We start from the raw sequence: 19,949 nt of genomic DNA on the forward strand, positions 1-19,949 counted from the left end.
CAGTCAACAGACAATATTACTAAAGCTTGACACAAGAGGGTTAGAGCCAGTTTGGTATTACAGTGTGGTGAACCATGTCTGTCCAACACGGTTTACTCACATTTCAGATCATCCCCCTCAGCGGTCTCATACAGCAGAGATTTCAATCTAATTTCAGTCAGATCCACTACCTACATTTTGTGCCCCACAACACATAGGATCAATAAGGTTTTTACCCCTAATAGTTTCACAGTACAGAGAACTTGCACTTGAACTTTCATTAGACTTCACGCAAAGTCAAGTGTTACACTGCCTACAGATAGAGAGGCATGCAATGTCAGTGTGTTTGTATTATATCCAATTCTATACTTTGTGTATGTTGCAGTAAAGTAAAGTTGAGTGGGCATATTACTTTCATAAATGCTTGGACAAGTGTTATTCTGCACTGCAGCAGGAGATAGAAGAGAATATATTTTGATAGTCTTTGAGAATGTAAATTGACACTGGACAATTACCAAAAGACAGAAAAGGCCCAAGATATATCCTGTACAGTTTGGGTGAAATTGATAGAAAGAGCTTTGTGAAAACATTATTTGAAATTCAATTAATTAATAGTGTGTTAATGAGAAATAAAAGCCCAGTTTATAATTGTAAAAATAGTTTTACTAAATTATGAAGTCCTTTGGAATTCTGATTTGTTGAATAATATTTCTGGGGATATTTAGTAGGCCTACATTTTTCATGATATAACCATGTGAATTGTTCCCATTTGGTAATCAAGTCAATAGAGAAGAACACATTGTTTTCAAATATGCTTTCTTGTGCTCTAATGATATAGCCAAATTTGTACTGTACAACTGGTGTAGACCTTACAGAGAAATACTTGCTTACTAACCCTTCCCAGCAATGCAGAGTTTAAAGATAAAAAAAAAAGAAAATAGTAACACAAGAGGAATAAAATTAAATATCGCCCCGCCTTCAGAAGCAGTGCCTTCAGAAAGTATTCACACCTTTTCACTTGTTCCACATTTTGTTGTGTTATAGCCTGAATTAGAAATCTATTAAAATGATATTTTTTGTCACTGGCCTACACATAATATCCCATAATTTCAAAGTGGAATTATGTTTTTCAAAATGTGTAAATATTAATTAAAAATTAAAAGCTGAAATGTGGAGAGTCAATAAGTATTGTATAGGCAAGCCTAAATACACTATATATAAAAAAGTATGTGGACACCCCTTTCAAAATAGTGGAGTCTGCTATTTTAGCCACACCCATTGCTGATAGGTGTATAAAATTGAGCACCTAGCCATACAATCTCCATAGACACACATTGGCAGTAGGATGGCCTTACTAAAGAGCTCAGTGGTTTTAAACATGGCACCGTCACAGGATGCCACCTTTCCAACAAGTCAGTTCATCAAATTACACCCTGCTACAGCTGCCCCCGTCAACTGAAAGTGATGTTATTGTGAAGTGGAAACATCTAGGAGCAACAATGGCTCAGCCGCGATGCGGTAGGCCACACAAGCTCACAGAACGGGACCACTGAGGGCTGAAGCGTGTCTGTCCTCAATTGCAACACTCACTACTGAGTTCCAAACTGCCTCTGGAAGCAACACCAGCACAATAACTGTTTGTCAGGAGCTTCATGAAATGGGTTTCCATGGTCGAGCAGCCGCACACAAGCCTAAGATCACCAATGCCAAACGTCGGCTGGAGTGATATAAAATAAAGCTTGCCGCCATTAGACTCTGGAGCCATGGAAACGCATTCTCTTCACCATCTGGCAGTCCGACAGACAAATCTGGGTTTGGTGGATGCCAGGAGAATGCTACCTGCCTCAAAGCATAGTGCCAACTGTAAAGTTTGGTGGAGGAGGAATGAATGTCTGGGACTGTTTTTCATGACTTTGGACTAGGCCCCTTAGTTCCAGTGAAGGGAAATCTTAATTCTACAGCATATAATGACATTCTAGACGATCCTCTGCTTCCAACTTTGTGACAACAGTCTGGGCAAAGCTCTTTCCTGTTTCAGCATGACAATACCCCCATTCACAAAGCGAGGTTCGTACAGAATGGTGTGGAAGAACTTGACTGGTCTGCACAGAGCCCTGACCTCAAGCCCATCGAACACCTTTGGGATGAATTAGAAGCCAACTGTGAGCCAGGCCTAATCACCCAACATCAGTGCCTGACCTCACTAATGCTGAATGGCTGAATGAAAACAAGTCCCCGCAGCAATTTTTCAACATCTAGTGGAAACCGTTCCCAGAAGAGTAGAGGCTGTTATAGCAGCAAAGGTGGGACCAACTCCATATCAATGCCCATGATTTCAGAATGAGATGTTCGACGAGCAGGTGACCACATACTTTTGGTCATTTAGTGTAAGTTCAGGAATAAAGATACAAAAAATAATTTGCAAGGACTCACTCTGTGCAATAATAGTGTTTAACATGATATTTGAATGACTACTTAATCTTTGTACCCCACACATTCAATTATCTGTAAGGTCCCTCAGTTGAGATGTGAATTTCAAGCACAGATTCAACCACAAAGACCAGGGAGATTTTCCAATGCCTCGCAAAGAAGGGCACATATTGGTAGATGGGTTAAAAAAAAGCATCTGCGTCATGTTATAGGTATGCTTGTAATCATTAAGGACTGAGGAGTTTTTCAGGATTATAAACATTATGGAATGGAGGTAAGCACAGGCAAAATCCTAGAGGAAAACCTGGTTCAGTCTGCTCTCCACAAAACACTGTGAGATGAATTCACCTTTCAGCAGGACATTAACCTAAAACACAAGGCCAAATATACAATTGATTTGCTTACCAAGAAGACAGTGAATGTTCCGGAGTGCCCGAGTTAGTTTTGATTTAAATCTGCTTGAAAATATATTACAAGACCTGAAAATGGTTGGCTAGCAATGAGCAACAACTCATTTGATAGAGCTTGATGAATGTTGAAAAGAATAATGGGCAAATGTTGCACAAACCAGGTGTGGAAAGCTCTTAGAGACTTACACAGAAAGACTCACAGCTGTAATCGCTGCCAAAGGTGATTCGAACATGTATTGGCTCAGGGGGTTGAATACTTATCTAATCAGTGCATTCGGGAAGCATTAAGACCCCTTCACTTTTTCCACATTTTGTTACATAAACAACCATATTCTAAAATGGATTAAATTTGGAGAAAAAAAATGCAGCGATTTACACACAATAACCCATAATTACAAAGCAAAAACAAGTTTAGCATTGTTTTGCAAATTATATATAATGTTTTTTTGTGGAAATATCACATTAACATAAGTATTCAGACCCTTTACTCAGTGCTTTGTTGAATCACCTTTGGCAACCATTACAGCCTCGAGTCTTCTTGGGTATGATGCTACAAGCTTGGCACACCTGTATGTGGGGAGTTTCTCCAATTCTTTTCTGCAGATCCTCTCAAGCTCTGTCATGTTGGATGGGGAGCGTCGCTGCACAAGTATTTGCAGGTGTCTCCAGAGATGTTTAATCATGTTCAAGTCCGGACTATGGCTGGGCCACTCAAGGACATTCAGAGACTTGTCCTGAAGGCACTCCCGCGTTGTCTTGGCTGTGTGCTTAGGGTCGTTTTCCAGTTGGAAGGTGAACCTTTGCCCCAGTCAGAGCGCTAATGGAGTAGGTTTTCATCAAGGATCTCCCTGTACTTTGCTTCATTCATCTTTCCCTCGATCCTGACTAGTCTGCCAGTCCCTGCTGCTGAAAAACATCCCTACAGCATGATGCTGCCAGCACTATGCTTCACTGTAGGGTTGGTATTGTCCAGGTAATGAGCGGTGCCTGGTATCCTCCAGACGTGACGTTTGGCAATCAGGTCAAACAATCTTGATTTCATCAGACCAGAGAATCTTGTTTCACATGGTCTGAGAGTCCTTTAGGTGCCTTTTGGTAAACCCTAAGCTGGCTGTCTTGTGCTTTTTTACTTAGGAGTGGCCTCTGTCTGGCCACTCTACCATAAAGGCCTGATTAATGGAGTACTGCAGAGATGGTTGTCCTTCTGGAAGGTTCTCACATCTCCACAGAGGAACTCTGAAGCTCTTTAAGAATGACCATCTGATTCTTTGTCACCTCCCAGACCAAGGCACTTCTCCCCCAATTGCACAGTTTGGCTGGGCAACCCACTTTAGGAAAAGTCTTGGTGGTTCCAAACTTTTTCCGTTTAAGAATGATGGAGGTCATTGTGTTCTTGGGGACCTTTAATGCTGCAGAAATGTTTTGGTACCTTTCCCCAGATCTGTGCCTCGACACAATCCTGTCTTGGCGCTCTACGGATAATTCCTTCGACCTCATGGCTTGGTTTCTGCCTCTGACATGCACTGTCAACTGTGGGACCTTATATAGATGCCTTTTCCAAATCATGTCCAATCAATTGAATTTACCACAGGTGGACTCCAATCAAGTTGTAGAAACATCCCAAGGATGATCAATGGAAACAGGATGCACCTGAGCTCAATTTTGAGTCTCATAGGAAAGTGTCTGAATATATATGTAAATAAGTTTATTTTTATTTTTTTAAATATACATTTGCAAAAATCTTTAAAAAACCTGTTTTCTCTTTGTCATTACAGGGCATTGTGTGTAGACTGACCGGGATCTTTAAAAAAAAAATCATTTTAGAATAAGGCTGTAAAGTAACAAAATGTTGAAAAAGTGAATGGGTCTTAATACTTTCTGAATGCATTGTATATTTGTGTTGTATTTCCAATTATTATTATTATTTTTTTTACAAATGTTAGAATATTTCTTCCACTTTGACATTATGTAACAAAATTACAATTAATTCCATTTTAATCCAACTTTGTACTGCAACATGTAATTTGGAAAACGTCAAGGGTGTGAATACTTTCTGAAAGCACTGTACAGTACAGGGAGTACCAGCACTAGATTATTGAGCAGAGGTATGAGGCATTTGAGGTAGATATGTACATGAGGGCAGGGTAAAGTGACTAGGCATCAGGATAGTTAATAAATAATAAGAGTAAAATAACAGAGTTGTAGCAGCAAATGATGAGTGTAAAAGTGTGAGTGTGTGTAATGTGTATGTGTGTGTTTGTGCTGTGTTGGTCTGCGAGTGTGTGTTATGTGTGTGCGTATGTAGTGCATGTGAAAAGGTGTGGGTTTTGTGTGGGTGTGTCAATGTAGTGTGTGTGTGAGTGTGTATATGGTTTGTATATATAGTCTAGTGAGTGTGTGTAGGTTCAGTGCAAGATCGTGCAGGTAGTTTGGGTACCGAGGGCCCATGCTACATCTTTTCAGCCTCATGAGGGGGAAGAGGTGTTGCCGTCCTCTCTTCACGACCGTGCGGGTGTGTGTGGAACATGTTAGTTCCTTAGTGGTGTGGACTGCAAGGAACTTGACGCTCTCGACCCGCTCACAACAGCCCCGTTGATGTGGATGGGAGCGTGCTCTCTCCTCTTTCTCCTATAGTCCACAATCAGCTCCTTGGTCTTGCTTGGTCTTACATTGACCAAGCCTTTGCCTTATAGCATGTTTTGAGTAGGCTATGTAAAGCCCATCAAAAAGAAGTGCTACAAATGACTCTTTCTTATTTATATATACGTGTTGATCTCTTATGTGATTTAATGTTCATGGCATTTAACATTTTTGAATGCATCAATATTCATATAATACGTGCATTATTCAAACACAATTTCTCCCATGCGATTCCATCCAATCCCTTCCAACACCGGAATGTTGGGTTAGGAATTTACAACAAAAAATATATATATCTAATCTTATTATTTTTCTATGTGTAATGACTCTGAAGTTACTATAGTAAACCAATGAGACCATTATGTTATGCATTATGTAGACCATACCACCCATTTTTAACCACTTTGCTATTAAATTATCCCTGCATTAAGTTAATGTTGAGAGTTTTTCTTCAGAATGGTTCCAAAGCCATTTCATGTTATGTCTTGTATTACTCTATTTGTTGTGTTCCTTGCTCAACAACCATACATAGAAGATAAGAACACAAGCAATTAGGGCATATGTACAGTAGGTAGAATGTTTGCATGTTAATGGCCCTGACTTTGCTTTTCAGTCTCCTGTCGGGAAACTTCCCTGCGAGCCCTGTGCCGTGGCCGCCGCATCGTGAAGAGGGGCGTTGTTCACGGACAGGACATATCTTTCTGACAGATATGTGAGCTGGGCCTGGCTCACAAAGGGCTGAGGAGAGAATGCAAGTCTTTGTGCGGCCTGTGGGTTCCCACAGCCTGGCCTTTGTGATTCAACACCACTGAGTCACTGGCCTTTAGGTCTACAGCCAGAGCTCCAGAGCCAGAGCAACAGCAATGGGGCTTGGCTGGCCATGAGTCACACACGTGGCCTGGATTCAGCACGGCGTGAAGGGGGGCCAGCAAAGACCAATAGACATGAATAAAATCACACGGCTAGTGTCGGGCAGGCAAATCTTATGTGCAAATGTGGGGGCGAATGCTTTCATACTCATTTCCTGGCCAACCGTGGTGTGGTTTAATTAGTCAAAGTGAGGATTTCTCTCTACCGCCTCCTATGTGTGTTTGAGTATGTGTGGGGAATAAATATAAAATATTGGGTATCACAGTGAATCGTAACCCAGCTGACTCTTGATGACTTGTGATTGGCCGAGGTGATGTGTGGAGGGTTAGAGGAGATGTGCAGGTTTAGCCTATAGCTCATCCATCCACCAGAGAGCTCTGTGACCCCTGCCCCTGCAGAGAGATGATCATCGTCTTTTCTAGAGCCACAGGCTACTGACACTGACTGGCAGCTAGATAGGATGTAATACAAGCAATGAGAAGAGTGACCCTACACTGAACTTCCATTAATTTCAAGGGAATATACACTTCGATGCAATGCAGATCCCACATGTGAGATGGTGGGAGGACGTCCATTTCTTTACATATCAATTATCATCTAATGCAGAAGGACAGCTGAAGAGTGAGATAGATGGGTGTTCAACGGGCATATGAAATGGGCTGTCTGACCAAAGGAAATACTTAGACAGAGTAGTATAAATATTTACTGCCTCTACCAACAGACTGATTGCCTATCCAATCACTGCCCACATATCCATTAGTTAGCCCCGGCCAAACCAGGCTGAGTTGATCCAGGAGCTATTCCTGTACTCAGATGGATCTTTTAGTGAAAGTATACAGACAGCAGTGTGGACTTCCTCCCAGACAAACGACTATGTATCTCTCGTTGAATTTCAAACAACATTATTTGCTTTCTAGCGATGTCTCTCCAATTAGTCAGAAGAACTGAGAAACGCGAACTTGAGAGAGACAGAGAGAAAAGCAGAGGAAAAGCATGTCCAGGAAAAACCGGTCAATGCAGTGGATGTAATCGGTAGATTAATTGCTCTCTCCCAGCAGTCCTGTCTTTTCCTCCTCTTAACGAGCACTTAGAGGCGCTGGCCTGGGCCGACAGAGGGAAACTGGACAATACCATCTCCTCTAGGCCAACTTTCTGTTCAGAGGGAACTGTGTCAAAGGCCTGGTGCAAATTCTTGTGCCTGGCAGCCCTCCGGGGTGTAAGTTTGTGAACATGAAAGGGCTTTACTTATGAATGGCGATGTAAACCCTGTAGACCATTGCTGCTGTGTACAGACAGACCCTTTTACTCTTCAAAAGATTAGAATCTTTTATCAAATCAAATGTTATTTGTCATATTCTTTAGACGAACAGTGAAATGATTACTTACGGGCCCTTCCCAACAATGCAGAGAAAAAAGAAAAAAAATGAAAGAAAAATAATAAGGAATAAATACAATGAGTAATAACTTAGCTACAGTTAAAGTCGGAAGTTTACATACACCTTGGCCAAATACATTTAAACTCAGATTTTCACAATTCCTGACCTTTAATCCTAGTAAAAAAAATCCCTGTCTTAGGTCAGTTAGGATCACCAATTAATTTTAAGAATGTGAAATGTCAGAATAATAGTAGAGAGAAGGATTTATTTCAGCTTTTTCAGCTTTCATCACATTCCCAGTGGGTCAGAAGTTTACATACACTCAATTAGTATTTGGTAGAATTGCCTTCAAATTGTTTAATTTGGGTCAAAGGTTTTGCGTAGCCTTCCACAAGCTTCCCACAATAAATTCGGTGAATTTTGGCCCATTCCTCCTGACAGAGCTGATGTAACTGAGTCAGGTATGTAGGCCTCCTTGCTCGCACACGTTTTTCAGTTCTGCCCAGAGATCTTCTATAGGATTGAGAACAGGGCTTTGTGATGGCCACTCCAATACCTTGACTTTGTTGTCCTTAAGCCATTTTTCCACAACTTTGGAAGTATGCTTGGGGTCATTGTCCATTTGGAAGACCCATTTGTGACCAAACTTTAACTTCCTGATCGATGTCTGCAGATGTTGCTTTAATATATCCACATGATTTTCCTCCCTCATGATGCCATCTATTTTGTGAAGTGCACCAGTCCCTCCGGCAGCAAACCACCCCCACAACATGATGCTGCCACACCTGTGCCTCACAGTTGGGATGGTGTTCTTCGGTTTGCAAGCCTCCCCCTTTTTCCTCCAAACATAATGATGGTCATTATGGCCAAACAGTTCTATTTTTGTTTCATCAGACCAGAGGACATTTCTCCAAAAAGTACAATATTTTTCCCCATGTGCAGTTGCAAACCGTAGTCTGGCTTGTTTATGGCGGTTTTGGAGAAGTGGATTCTTCCTTGCTGAACGGCCTTTCAGGTTAGGTGGATATAGGACTTGTTTAACTGTGGATATAGATACTTTTGTACCTATTTCCTCCAGCATCTTCACAAGGTCCTTTGCTGTTGTTCTGGGATTGAGAATCAGAATCTTCTAAAGCCACGACACTGATTTTCTGGAATTTTCCAAGCTGTTTAAAGGCACAGTCAACTTAGTGTATGTAAACTTCTGACCCACTGGAATTGTGATACAGTGAATTATAAGTGAAATAATCTGTCTGTAAACAATTGTTGGAATGACTTGTGTCATGCACAAAGTAGATGTCCTAACCGACTTGCCAAAACTATAGTTTATTAACAAGAAATTTGTGGAGTGGTTGAAAAACTAGTTTTAATGATTCCAACCTAAGTGTATGTAAACATCCGACTTAAACTGTATATACTGTACAATGTCGATGTGTAGGGGTACGATATAATTGAGGTAGATATGTACATACAGGTAGGGGTAGAGTGACTAGGCAACAGGATAGATATTAAATATTAGCAGCAGCATATTTGATGAGAGTTAGTGCATATTTGATAAGAGTTAGTGCAAAAGGGTCAACGCAGATAATCCGGGTAGCAGTTTTATGGCTTGGGAGTACAAGCTTTTCAGGGTCCTGTTGTCTCCAGAATTGATGCATCGGTACCGCTTGCTGTGCTGTAGCAGAGAGAACAGTCTATTACTTGGCTGGCTGGAGTCTGACAATTCTTAGGGCCTTCCTCTGGTACGTCTGGTATAGAGGTCCTGGGTGGCAGTTGTGCATCTTTTTGAGGATCTGCGGCACCATGCCAAATCTTTTCAGCCTCCTGAGGGTGAAGACGTGTTTCCGTGCAATCTTTATGGCTGTATCGGTGTGTCTGGACCATGATAAATCCTTAGTGATGCGGACACAAGGACTTGAAGCTCTCCACCCGCTCCAATGCAGCCCCGTCGATGTGGATGGGGGCTTACACAGCCCTCCATTTACTGTAGTCCATGATCAGCTTCTTTGTCTTACTAACATTGAAGGAGAGGTTGTTGTCCTAGCACCACACTGCCAGGATCACTGACCTCCTCCCTAAAGGCTGTCTCATTGTTGTCAGTGATCAGGCCTAACACCGTCGTGTCATCAGCGAACTTAATGATGATGTTGGAATCGTGCACTGCTATGCAGTCGTGGGTGAACAGGGAGTACAGGAAGGGACTAAGCATGCACCCCTGAGGGGCACCCGTTTTGAGGTTCAGTGTGGCGGATGTGTTGTAGCCTACACTTACCACCTGGGGGCGGCCCTGAGCTTAGTGATGAACTCGGAGGGAACTATGGTGTTGAACGTTGAGCTGTAGTCAATGAACAACATCCTCACATAGGTGTTCCTCTTTTCCAGGTGGGAGAGGGCAGTGTGGAGTGCAATAGAGATTGCATCCTCTATGGATCTGTTTGAGCGGTATGCAAATTTAAGTGGGTCCAGTGAGTCTGGGATGATGGTGTTGATGTGAGCCATGAACAGCCTTTCAAAGGATTTAATGACTACAGATGTGAGTGCAATGGTGCGGTAGTCATTTAGACAGGTTACGTTGGCGTTCTTGGGCACAGAGACTATGGTGTTCTGCTAGGTATTACAGACTGGGCCAGGGAGAGGTTGAAAATGTCAGTGAAGACACTTCCCAGCTGACCAGCACATGCTCTGAGTACCCGTCCTGGTAATCCGTCTGGCCCTGCAGCCTTGTGAATGTTAACCTGTTGTGACGACCCTCCCACTCTGTCTGCCGTATTCTCTCTTTGTTCTTGTTTCCTTATTAGGATGCCGGTGGGCGGAGTTGGGAGGGTCGTCAGCTACATAGGAAACACCTGGGCCAGGTGTGTCCCAGGATAAATAGACCTCTTTCACATTCATGGAAGAGACTCTCTCCATGCAGACACCTTTATAGATTTTGTTGTGTTTCTTGGTGGCCTTTTGGTTGTTTGCTTTGGCACCTTTCAACACCCTGCATTATCACATTCATGCATGCAAAACACTCACTTACACTACTGATTACACACACCATTGTATATTATACTTAGTTACTTATTTAATAAATATATATTTTGTTACTTCTTATCTCCACGATTGTCTCCCTTTTGTTACGGGCTTTGAGCCGGTTCGTGACACTGTTTAAACATCTTACTTACATTAGCTACTGAGAACGAAATCACACAGTCGTCTGGAACAGCTGGTGCACTCATGCATGGTTCAGTGTTGCTTGCCTCAAAACGAGCATAGAAGGCATGGAGCTTGTTTGGTAGGCTCGCGACACTTGGCAGCTTGTGGCTGGGGTTCCCTTTGTAATCCATGATAGTTTGAAAGCCCTACCACATCTGACGAGCATCAGAACCGGCATGGTAGGAATCGATCTCAGTCCTATATTTACGCTTTGCCTGTTTATTGGCTCGGCAGAGCTCGAGCGGGATTTCTTAAATGCATCCGGATCAGTGCCCCACTCCTTGAAAGCCGCAGCTCTAACCTTTATCTCAGTGAGTATGTTGCCTGTAATCCATGGCTTCTGATCAGGGTATGTAAGCACAGTCACTTCTGGGACGATGTCGTTGGTGCACTTATCAATGAAGCAGGTGACTGATGTGGTAAACTCCTCAATGTTATCATATGAATCCCAGAACATAATCCAGTCTGTCCCAGCGAAACAAGCCTGTAGCTTTGCATTCGCTTCATCGGACCACTATTGAATCCTGTTTGAGTTTTTACTTGTAAGCAGGAATCAGAAGGATAGAGTTATTAGATTTGTCAAAGATAGGCAGAGGGAGAGTGTTGTATGCGTTTCTGTGCGTGGACTAAAGGTGATCTAGAGTTTTATCACCTCTAGTTGCACAGGTGACATGCTGGTAAATATTTTCTAAAACGGATTTCAGTTTCCCTGCAATAAAATCACAGGCCACGAGAAGCGTCGCATCTGGATGTCCATTTTCTTGTTTGCTTATGGCCCTATACAGATCGTTGAATTCATTCTTAGTGCCAGCATCGGTTTGTGGTGGTAAATATAGACAGCTACGAAAAATAGAGATGAAAACTCTCTTGGTAAATAGTACGGTCTGCCACTAATCACAAGGTATTCTAACTCAGGCAAGCAAAAACTTGAGACTTCCTTAACATTACAGATCGCGCAACAGCTGTTAACAAAGAGACAAACCCCTCACCCCTTTGTCTTACCCAAGGCTGCAGACTGGTCTTGACAATGCATGGAAATCCAGCGAGATGTACACAAGTGTACAAAACATTAAGAACACCTGCTCTTTCCATAACACATAGCTTTCCATGACCTCACAGCTGCCCATGTCCCTTAATGTTGATGATGTGGTTTTTACTGAAAAGGAGCACATGGCTGAGCTATTTAATCACCACTTCCCTTAATGTTTTGTACACTTGTGTACAAAACATTAAGAACACCTGCTCTTTCCATAACACATAGCTTTCCATGTCCTCACAGCTGCCCATGTCCCTTAATGTTGATGATGTGGTTTTTACTGAAAAGGAGCACATGGCTGAGCTATTTAATCACCACTTCATTAAGTCAGGATTCCTATTTGACTCAGCCATGCCTCCTTGCCCGACCAACATTTCCCACCCCTTCTAATGTGACTAGACCCAATGCTCCCCCCTCTTTTTCCCTTGCCCCGCTACAAAGTTTCTCCCTGCAGGCAGTCACTGAGTTCGAGGTGCTAAAGGAGCTCCTTAAACTTGATCCCCAAAAACTATCTGGGTCAGATGTTTTAGACCCTTTCTTCTTTAAGGTTGCTGCCCCTATCATCGCCAAGCCTATCTATGACCTTTTGAAGGCAGCCACTGTGCATCCTTTATTTAAAGGGGAGATCAAGCTGATCCTAACTGTTATAGGCCCATTTCTATTTTGCCTTGTTTATCAAAAGTGTTGGAAAAACTTGTCAATAATCAGCTGACTTGCTTTTTATAGTATTCTCTCTGATATGCAATCTGGTTTCCACTCAGATTATGGATGTGGTCCTAAATGATGTCACCATTGCCCTTGATTATAAGCAATATTGTGCTGCTATGTTTATTGACTTCGTCAAAGCTTTTGATACAGTAGACCATTCCATTCTTGTGGGCCAGCTTAGGAGTATTGATGTCTCTGAGGGGTCTTTGGCATGGTTTGCTAGCTTTTTATTTTTATTTATTTATCCATTATTATTATTTTTTAATTTTTAATTTCACCTTTATTTAACCAGGTAGGCTAGTTGAGAACAAGTTCTCATTTGCAACTGCGACCTGGCCAAGATAAAGCATAGCAGTGTGAACAGATAACAACACAGAGTTATACATGGAGTAAACAATTAACAAGTCAATAACACAGTAGAAAAAAAAGAGAGTCTATATACATTGTGTGCAAAAGGCATGAGAAGGTAGGCGAATGATTACAATTTTGCAGATTAACACTGGAGTGATAAATGATCAGATGGTCATGTACAGGTAGAGATATTGGTGTGCAAAAGAGCAGAAAAGTAAATAAATAAAAACAGTATGGGGATGAGGTAGGTAAAAATGGGTGGGCTATTTACCGATAGACTATGTACAGCTGCAGCGATCGGTTAGCTGCTCAGATAGCAGATGTTTGAAGTTGGTGAGGGAGATAAAAAGTCTCCAACTTCAGCGATTTTTGCAATTCGTTCCAGTCACAGGCAGCAGAGAACTGGAACGAAAGGCGGCCAAATGAGGTGTTGGCTTTAGGGATGATCAGTGAGATACACCTGCTGGAGCGCTTGCTACGGATGGGTGTTGCCATCGTGACCAGTGAACTGAGATAAGGCGGAGCTTTACCTAGCATGGACTTGTAGATGACCTGGAGCCAGTGGGTCTGGCGACGAATATGTAGCGAGGGCCAGCCGACTAGAGCATACAAGTCGCAGTGGTGGGTGGTATAAGGTGCTTTAGTGACAAAACGGATGGCACTGTGATAAACTGCATCCAGTTTGCTGAGTAGAGTGTTGGAAGCAATTTTGTAGATGACATCGCCGAAGTCGAGGATCGGTAGGATAGTCAGTTTTACTAGGGTAAGTTTGGCGGCGTGAGTGAAGGAGGATTTGTTGCGGAATAGAAAGCCGACTCTTGATTTGATTTTCGATTGGAGATGTTTGATATGAGTCTGGAAGGAGAGTTTACAGTCTAGCCAGACACCTAGGTACTTATAGATGTCCACATATTCAAGGTCGGAACCATCCAGGGTGGTGATGCTGGTCAGGCGTGCGGGTGCAGGCAGCGAACGGTTGAAAAGCATGCATTTGATTTTACTAGCGTTTAAGAGCAGTTGGAGGCCACGGAAGGAGTGTTGTATGGCATTGAAGCTCGTTTGGAGGTTAGATAGCACAGTGTCCAAGGACGGGCCGGAAGTATATAGAATGGTGTCGTCTGCGTAGAGGTGGATCAGGGAATCGCCCGCAGCAAGAGCAACATCATTGATATATACAGAGAAAAGAGTCGGCCCGAGGATTGAACCCTGTGGCACCCCCATAGAGACTGCCAGAGGACCGGACAGCATGCCCTCCGATTTGACACACTGAAGTAATTGGTGAACCAGGCAAGGCAGTCATCCGAAAAACCGAGGCTACTGAGTCTGCCGATAAGAATATGGTGATTGACAGAGTCGAAAGCCTTGGCAAGGTCGATGAAGACGGCTGCACAGTACTGTCTTTTATCGATGGCGGTTATGATATCGTTTAGTACCTTGAGCGTGGCTGAGGTGCACCCCTGAAACGGCTCAGAAACCAGATTGCACAGCGGAGAAGGTACGGTGGGATTCGAGATGGTCAGTGACCTGTTTGTTGACTTGGCTTTCAAAGACCTTAGATAGGCAGGGTAGGATGGACATAGGTCTGTAACAGTTTGGGTCCAGGGTGTCTCCCCCTTTGAAGAGGGGGATGACTGTGGCAGCTTTCCAATCCTTGGGGATCTCAGACGATATGAAAGAGAGGTTGAACAGGCTGGTAATCGGGGTTGCGACAATGGCGGCGGATAGTTTCAGAAATAGAGGGTCCAGATTGTCAAGCCCAGCTGATTTGTACGGGTCCAGGTTTTGCGGCTCTTTCAGAACATCTGCTATCTGGATTTGGGTAAAGGAGAACCTGGAGAGGCTTGGGCGAGTAGCTGTGGGGGGGGCGGAGCTGTTGGCCGAGGTTGGAGTAGCCAGGCGGAAGGCATGGCCAGCTGTTGAGAAATGCTTGTTGAAGTTTACGATAATCATGGATTTATCGGTGGTGACCGTGTTACCTAGCCTCAGTGCAGTGGGCAGCTGGGAGGAGGTGCTCTTGTTCTCCATGGACTTCACAGTGTCTCAGAACTTTTTGGAGTTGGAGCTACAGGATGCAAACTTCTGCCTGAAGAAGCTGGCCTTAGCTTTCCTGACTGACTGCGTGTATTGGTTCCTGACTTCCCTGAACAGTTGCATATCGCGGGGACTGTTCGATGCTATTGCAGTCCGCCACAGGATATTTTTGTGCTGGTCGAGGGCAGTCAGGTCTGGAGTGAACCAGGGCTATATCTGTTCTTAGTTCTGCATTTTTTGAACGGAGCATGCTTATCTAAAATGGTGAGGAAGTTACTTTTAAAGAATGACCAGGCATCCTCAACTGACGGGATGAGGTCAATGTCCTTCCAGGATACCCGGGCCAGGTCAATTAGAAAGGCCTGCTCACAGAAGTGTTTGACAGTGATGAGGGGTGGTCGTTTGACTGCGGCTCCGTAGCGGATACAGGCAATATTCTCATTTGCAGCAACGACCTGGGGAATAGTTACAGGGGAGAGGAGGGGGATGAATGAGCCAATTGTTAACTAGGGATTATTAGGTGACCGTGATGGTTTAAGGGCCAGATTGGAAATTTAGCCAGGACACTGGGGTTAACACCCCTACTCTTACAATAAGTGCCATGGGATCTTTAATGACCTCAAAGAGTCAGGACACCTGCTTAACATCCCATCCGAAAGACAGCACCCTACACACGGCAGTGTCCCCAATCACCTGGGGCGTTGGGATATATATATTTATTTATTTTAGACCAGAGGAAAGAGTGCCCCCTACTGGCCCTCCAACACCACTTCCAGCAGCATCTGGTCTCCCATCCAGGGACTGACCAGGACCAACCCTGCTTAGCTTCAGATGCAAGCCAGCAGTGGTATGCAGGGTGGAATGCTGCTGGCTTATCTCTCTCAAAGAGTGCAGTGTATAAAGTCAGAACATCTGCTATCTCAGCCATTGCCTGTCACCAAGGGAGTACCCACAATCTTTCTCTGTCCTTAACCTTGTTCTGAACACCTCCTAAACAAAGGTCATGTGCTTTGATAGGAAGATTGCCCTGGTGTAATTATTAACTCTGAGAGTTTAGAGCTTTAGGTAGTCACGTCATACAAGTACTTGGGAGTATGGCTATACGGTACACTGTCCCTCTCTTAGCACATATCAAAGCTGCAGGCTAAGGTTAAACCTACCCATGCTAGATTACAGAGACATAATTTATAGATTGGCAGGTAAGGGTGCTCTCGAGTGGCTAGATGTTATTTACCATTCAGCCATCAGATAAAAAACATAGACTGACCAGGTGTATCCAGGTGAAAGCTATGATCCCTTATTGATGTCACCTGTTAAATCCACTTCAATCAGTGTAGATGAAGGGGAAAAGACCTGTTAAAGAAGGATTTTTAAACTCTGAGACAATTGAGACGTGGATTGTGAATATGTGCCATTCAGAGGGTGAATGGGTAAGACTAAGATTTAAGTGCCTTTGAACTTGGATGAACAAATATGTCAACATTCTCATTCACCTGGTAAGTGTCCAGCTCAGTTGCCCTTGTATTTTATTTTATTATTTGATGTCATTACACAGTGCATAATGTATGTTGAGACTCCTCGTTGGGGGTATGTGCACTGAAGTGTTAACGATCATCATTTTGATATCCATTTGAGTTATTTCAGAAGTTCAACATTTTAATCATTATTTTATTTCAGTCATCTGTGGGGAAGAACAGAGTAAACAGCAACACAGCACAGACCACAGACATTTCAAAATAACACCATATCAGAAATCCTAGCATACTACAGTATGTCTCCTAAGTCTGGCGTCAGTTCATCCATAAAGTAGATTAAAGGGTTGAGAGGAGTGGCTACACTCAATTAGATTGGACCCGATCAGAATCTCATACGTGACATTTCTGAGAGGGGCTCCTCCTGAAAGGATACCAAGGACACTGACTGCATGGTCCTAGTTTTAATCCTATCATCTGAGCCAGGGCTCTTTGTGTTCATTGCCCGTAATGGGTTTAGGTCAGCATCAGTGGATTTTAAATGGAGCCAGAGGACTGAGGACATAGCTGTTGATTTCTACTCTGTGATAACAGAACTGAATTAGGCCTAGCCAGTGAAATGCCTGTGGGCCACAGATTGGAGCACTTCACAGCAGGCCTGGTCAGACCAACTTCACATGCATCTTTGGGTGTGCAGCCAAAAAGGACAATCTTGCTATTTCATATTAAGAACAATATGCCTTCCCTATAGATAATTTAGGTCAGTTTCATTTATGTAAATGTAATTGTGACCACAATGTAGAAATGTGTTGACTAAGTCATGGAGGAACTGTTTTCGCCTGTGGCGTTTGCAGGTGGCGCTATGGTAGAAAGTGATGATTATGAAACTCTTTTATCCAAGACTACTTTCTACTGAATAGTCAAGTAGAAACTCACTGCCTATCAAGTTTTTTCTGAGTTAGTCAGCATCTTTAGATTTTCATCCTGTTTTACCTGCTCAGCTGTCAAGTGGTGACTTGCCGTTTTATCTGGTCAATTTGCAAGTTCATCCATTTAGTTTTTTCCCCACATATTTATTAATATTTCTGTACAACCTCAGCATGGTTCAAGAATAAATAAGGACTAATGTCTCTCCAAAAAAGGAGATTGTAGCATCTGGTCTCCCATCCAACAACATTTCAGAACCTGCAAACAATAAGCTTTACCTTTCAGTCATGGTACAGGAATGGATAATGAGTGGATGGTTAGTATTTTATTGACCAAATATAAACATGTTCATCACCCACAGGCTACATATTCATCACCCACAGGCTATTCAATGAAACATTTCTTCATCAAATGTTAAACTAAATATTGATATAGTATTCAGAGTTATCCTTTCTGTAGTTAAGCCTTTATTAAGGAAAACCCTCAGGATATACATGAATAAATATTTGCTCACCAATAATGGGAAAAAATAAGTGCCCAACTCAATTCAGAAATAGCTCAACCCTCAATAATTATGAGACATTATTATTCCATTTCCATTTGTTTTTCAGACTTGAGCACCCATAGGTGGTGCAATGTTAAAACCTAATGTTTCCTATTTGTTTTAATGTTTTAACTATTTAATTTGATCATATTGGCACAGAATGAGGTAGAATAACATAAATTAGTATTGAGTCAATGTTAATGACCCTAATAACAATTGTAGCTTTACATGTGGAATCATGACCACAGCTTGCAAGTAGATTTATTTGTGAAGGTTCTTCAGACCAATACACAAAGGGAATTTAGCTAATTTATTGTTCACCAGTTTTCACTTTGTTTTCATAGCCTACTAGTCTTTCAATTTGAGGTTCAACCTTTAGGGAAATTTAACCTATTGAGAGGTAAAGTGTATGGTAAGTATTAGCTAGATTTCTAAAACATGACCTAATCCACTGCATTTTTTTCTTCTTCTACTACATTTCGATCAGTGAACCTTGTAGATAATAGCACTTACAGTGCATTCGAAAAGTATTCAGAACCCTTCAATTTTTCTACATTTTGTTACGTTACAGCCTAATTCTAAAATGGATTAAATTGTTTTCCCCCCAATCCTCAATCTACACAAAAACAGGTAATTAGATTTTTTTTCAAATGTATAACAAAAAAAAAACGGAAATCTCATTTACACAAGTATTCACTCTTTACTCAGTAATTTGTGGAAGCACCTTTAGCAGCGATTACAGCCTCGAGTCTTCCTGGGTATGACGTTACAAGCTTGGCATACCTATTTGGGGGATTTTCTCTCATTCTTCTCTGCAGATCCTCTCAAGCTCTGTCAGGTTGGAAGGGGAGCATTGCTGCACAGGCAATTTCAGGTCTCTCCAGAGATGTCTGATCCGGTTCAAGTCTGGGCTCTGGCTGGGCCATTCAAGGACATTCAGAGACTAGTCCCGAAGCCACTTCTGCGTTGTCTAGCTGTGTGATTAAGGTCGTAGTCCTGTTGGAAGGTGAACCTTGGCCCCAGTCTGAGGTCCTGGGCACTATGGAGCAGGTTTTCATCAAGGATCTCTCTGTACTTTGCTCCATTCGTCTTTCCCTCGATCCTGACAAGTCTACCAATCCCTGCCACTGAAAATAATCCCCACAGCATGATTCTGCCAATACCAAGCTTCACAGTAGGGATGGTGCCAGGTTTCCTCCATACGTGACGCTTGGCCAAAGAGTTCAATCTTGGTTTAATAAGACCAGAGAATCTTGTTTATCATGGTCTGGGAGTCTTTAGGTGCCTTTTGGCAAACTCCCTGGGGTTGTCATGTGCCTTTTACTGAGGAGTGGCTTCTGTCTGGCCACTTTACCGTAAAGGCCTGATTGGTGGAGTGTTGCAGAGATGGTTGTCCTTCTGGAAGGTTCTCCCATCTCTACAGAGGAACTCTGGAGCTCTGTCAGTGTGACTATCAAGCTCTTGGTCACCTCCCAGACCAAGGCCCTTCACTCCCGCTTGCTCAGTTTGGCCCGGGCGGCCAGCTCTAGGAAGAGTTTTGGTGGTTCCAAACTTCTTCCAATTAAGAATGATGGAAGCCAGATTGAGGCCACTGGGCTCTTGGGGACCTTCAATGTTGCAGAATTTTTTTGGTACTCTTCCCCAGATCTGTGCCTCGACACAATCCTTTCTCAATTCCTTCGACCTCATGGCTTGGTTTTTGCTCTGACATAGACTGTCAATTGTGGGACCTTACAGTGCCTTGCGAAAGTATTCGGCCCCCTTGAACTTTGCAACCTTTTGCCACATTTCAGGCTTCAAACATAAAGATATAAAACTGTATTTCTTTGTGAAGACTAAACAACAAGTGGGACACAATCATGAAGTGGAACGACATTTATTGGATATTTCAAACTTTTTTAACAAATCAAAAACTGAAAAATTGGGCGTGCAAAATTATTCAGCCCCTTTACTTTCAGTGCAGCAAACTCTCTCCAG

This window comes from Oncorhynchus kisutch, linkage group LG19 (genome assembly GCF_002021735.2).
Source record: "Oncorhynchus kisutch isolate 150728-3 linkage group LG19, Okis_V2, whole genome shotgun sequence".
NCBI lineage: Eukaryota > Metazoa > Chordata > Actinopteri > Salmoniformes > Salmonidae > Oncorhynchus > Oncorhynchus kisutch.